Source organism: Sebastes fasciatus, chromosome 3 (assembly GCF_043250625.1).
Source record: "Sebastes fasciatus isolate fSebFas1 chromosome 3, fSebFas1.pri, whole genome shotgun sequence".
Classification (NCBI taxonomy): domain Eukaryota; kingdom Metazoa; phylum Chordata; class Actinopteri; order Perciformes; family Sebastidae; genus Sebastes; species Sebastes fasciatus.
Window position 1 is genome coordinate 40,043,278 of NC_133797.1, and position 4,471 is coordinate 40,047,748.

The window sequence follows — 4,471 nt, forward strand, 5'->3', positions numbered from 1 at the left end:
CTACTGCCATGTCTTCTTCTGTGATTGTTCCACTTCTCTTCTCTACTCTACAGTCTGGATCACTCAGCACTACACTACGTCACAGCGCCCTCTAGGGGCCAGCTGTGGGATCACCAGAATGAACTCTACAGGTCAATTTAGGTTAGGTTACATTCACAACAGGACATTTTTTATTTACCAGTTGTTTAACCTGAATAATGCATATAAACTGGGAAAAAAAAGTTCAGAAACTCGTGTTTGGTGGATTATTTCTCTGTTGTTTCAATGCTAATTGGCATTGTTTTTTACATCGTTGGAAAGCCTGTTTATTTACCTTCACAATGATGTCCAACTTGTAAGGATCATGCATTTGTGGGATGAGCAGCACAGCTGATTATGTGGGTAACACCCAAGAAAAATTTGCCAAAATGCTCTGCCAATGGTAAACAGTGAAATCATTGTGAAGGTAAATAAACGATGTAAAATACAATGCCAATTAGCATTGTAACAACAGAGAAAAAAGTGACCAAACACAAGTTTCCGAACTTTTTTTTCCCAGTTTATATATATATATTTTTTTTTTTAAGCATTAGCAGTTCCTGAGTCTACCTCTATGTTGATACTAGGAGATGTTGATCTGTATATTTCAAATCAATCAATACTATGTTTTTAAAAAAAAAAAAAAAAAGTAAAATCTTTATGTGAAAAGTAACTGTAGCAATAATAAATGTATTTGAAGTAAAAAAAAAAGTAGAGTAAAATAGAGTAGGCTACAAGTATAAACTAGCTTAAAGTAATCATTTACTTTAGGCTACTTCAGACTTGTAGCCTACTCTATAGTATACCTACTCGATACTCAAGTAAAGTACAAATAACTCAAAATTGTAGTTAAAGGCAGGATTTGAAAAGATTTTATACACATGTTTTGTTATATTAGCTGAAATTCTCATTACATATCGACAGCAATCAATAAATCTAATGCTCTGACAAAAAAGAGAGAAAGCAATCTGAGATCTGTGGCCTTCACAGGACTGTAATAAACCCGTCCAATCATTTCATTCGGCCCAAATGTAATGATTAAGTACAGTATTTAGTAAATGTACTTAGTTACTTTCCACATCAGTCTGTACCTAATGCGGTTTTAGGAGGCGAGTTGACAAAGTGAACAAATCATTGCTACACTTATTCTACATTCACATAATAATCCAATGATGTTAATAATATAAAGAATTTTTTTTTCTTGAATCCAATCAAATAAGGGTGGGACTCTTATTCCACTCTTATTTGATTCTCAACAGTGATATTTAACGAATTGGTAATATGCCAGAAAACAAGACATACAGTATCATAACTCAGCTTTGTTAGTGCTACTTTATAACAACACAAATCCATTGTCATTATGTAGAAAGAAGTGGTTATTATTGGCCTAAGAACAGAAAACAAAGTGGAATCCTACAATCTAGAAATCATGCATGTACATTTGTTAACACCTTTACATTTTTAAACAATGCCGTCCCATACACAGACATTCATATCCTATAAAGACATTGAAATAATGAATTGTATATAATAAAGACACTGAAGAATGGCAGATGGAGATCTTACAGCTAATAACTACATCACTGAGTAAGGACAGAAAGCAGAAGTGACACTTTGTGTCTAATTTACTCAGCGTTAAATGTCAGTAATTGTGGCAAGTTAATGGGAAAATAAAGTCCATTAAATTGCTCTCAGCGCATGACCAAAAGAGCTCATCGTTTTTATTTTGACGTGAGCATGTTCTGGAAAAGAGAAGCCAACTCTTTTAATTAGTTCTAGGCAGAGTGTGATTGTGCTCAACTGGTGGCTGTTTTGTACAAGAATGAATCCAATCAGTTATAAACCAACTGGCAGCGCTCGGCGCCAGCCCGAACACTCATCCTTCTGAATGAGGCTTTTGAGTACCAAAAGTATAAGCTTCCACATTCCATATGACAAAACTACTCATTGTGTTTGTATTTTTTTACAAAATATGTTTCTGTAAATTGAGGTTCTGCCAGTAGAATTACATTGTATACAGATATTTACTAATGGAAAATTACCAATGGAAGCTTATGTTCCAGTATTGCAAATATACCGTATGGACTATTTGAAACAAGCCTCACAATGGAAGGTTGTTTTTTGTGCTTTTTCTTTTTTCATGCTGAATGACTTATTTCCAAGAAACTTATCAGCACATCTCTGTTAAACACCAGAGAGATTTAAAGTGGTGATTCACAACTCGGTTTCACAGATCTGTCGATTAAATCAACTAATCGATTAGTCGATAAAAACGTATGAGTGTTAGTCGACTAAGAGTTTCTTTTGTCGAGGACAGCCCTAGTGTATAGGTTGTTTCCATGTGCAGCTTGTTTCTTGAACTTTTCCCCCCTATTAGGTTTTCAAAACATAATGTATTCACCCACATTTGCCCAAAGAGGCATCCACTTCAGCTTCAGGTTGAAGCCAGTTTGGGATCCTGCATCTGATGACCATTAAAGGAGCTGCGATGAGTCATGACTGTGGAAAAAAAAACTCAATTCTCCGTAAAGTAAATGATTTTGTGATAGTGTCTCATTTGCTCCTTATCCCTCAATACAGTAGTATGTCTCAATAGCAATTTTCTTCTATTAGGTGAATATAAAGCCTTAAATAGAGTTTATATCATCATAAAGTGGTTGTTGCAGTGGTTGTTTTTGCTGCTTGTAGCACCTCAAAGCTCCATCCTATAGCCCAAATTTGCATCCTTCCATTACATCATAACTAGGGCTGTCAAAGGTAACGTGATAATAACGCGTTAACGCAAATGTGTTTTAACGCCACTAATTTCTTTAACGCACGAACGCAACCTGCAATTTTTAGGGTCTGTCTGTTGTTGTAGTGGGCTCAATTTTAAAGAGCTGGCATCTTATGAAACTATAAAACCAAAAGGAATCCATCGGTACCAACGATGTCATACTAGCTTGTCGTGAAGGAGGTTGAATAACGCTCCAGAGTTACACTAAATTTAAGGAAAAACAAGCATGGCCATTTTCAAAGGGGTCCCTTGACCTCTGACCTCCAGATATGTGACTGTAAATGGGTTCTATGGGTACCCACGAGTCTCCCCTTTACAGACATGCCCACCTTATGATAATCACATGCAGTTTGGGGCAAGTCATAGTCAGATTTGAGCATATTTTGTTTATGCTAAATGCAGTACCCGTGGCGGTTTCTGGACAATATCTGTCATTGTTTTGTGTTGTTAATTGATTTCCAATAATAGATATATACAGACATTTGCATAAAGCAGCATATTTGTCCACTCCCACGTTGATAAGTTCATTGAATACTCGACAAATCCCCCTTTAAGGTACATTTTGAACACATACATTTTTTTTAATATGCGATTAAATATTTGAATCGACTGACAGATCAGTATCAAACCCATAATGGGAACACATATGCTACTTTTTGTGCAAGTTACTAGATTATAGCATACTAATTTGATTACCTAAATATTGTAAAAACTGTCTGCAGAAGGCAGGAAGAAGACGATTTGGAATTGGACCCTTAGTCTTGAGGCAGGTATAGGTACCTGCTCATTATTTCCTCTCAATCAAAGAGTTAAAATTCAGAAGGAAGTCTCATTCCAAAGCTCATTTGTTCATCCAGTATTCATTTTCAGTCGTGCTCCTCCGGTCATTCCCAATACACTTTTTCTCCGCCTCCTCTTGAATTTTTCGTAACGTATTGCCTGTTTTCATGCTTCCTGCTTTTCATTATTCATTATTGTATAAGTCTCATTCTCCTTGTTCCAACCTAAAAAGAACTTCTCTATAGAGAAGCGTGTGCTATGTCTGGTCTTCAAATCCAGTCTTAAGTGTTCACATTATTTTGTCTATATAACCATATTATGCATTCATATACCCAAACAGGGTATATTAGAGAAGCTTTTGTTTTCTGTCCCCAGTGGCAGTGCAGGAGTACAAACAATCACTCACACAGACTGAGTCACTCAGCTTGGCATTGATCGGCAGTGTGTGCTCGGAGCCATCATCGTCATGTACGATGATGATGATGATGATGATGATGATGATGATGATGGCTCCAGGGACCTCACACTTACGCTGTTGTCGTGTCCACTGAGCTTTATTTTGATGATGTTCACTTCTCTGTTACACATGAATCATAAGTCTTTTGTCTTGATGATAAAGGATTACAGTAAATGTACTTAAGTTTGCAGGAACAAAAATATGAATTTTATGTCAACACTAATATATGCTACAGCCTACACTAAATGTAAATCACTTATTAGGTGGACAAGTAGATGAACATTCTCTTACATGAGGGGAACAACGGATTGATATTATTCAAGGCTATAGTAAAGAAAAAGTTAAAGAGTAGTAGAATACTGCAACCTGCCAACACGTTCTCACTCCCAACTCGTCAAATACCGCAGTTTGGTCAGCGCTCCTCGGCATCAGAAACTGAC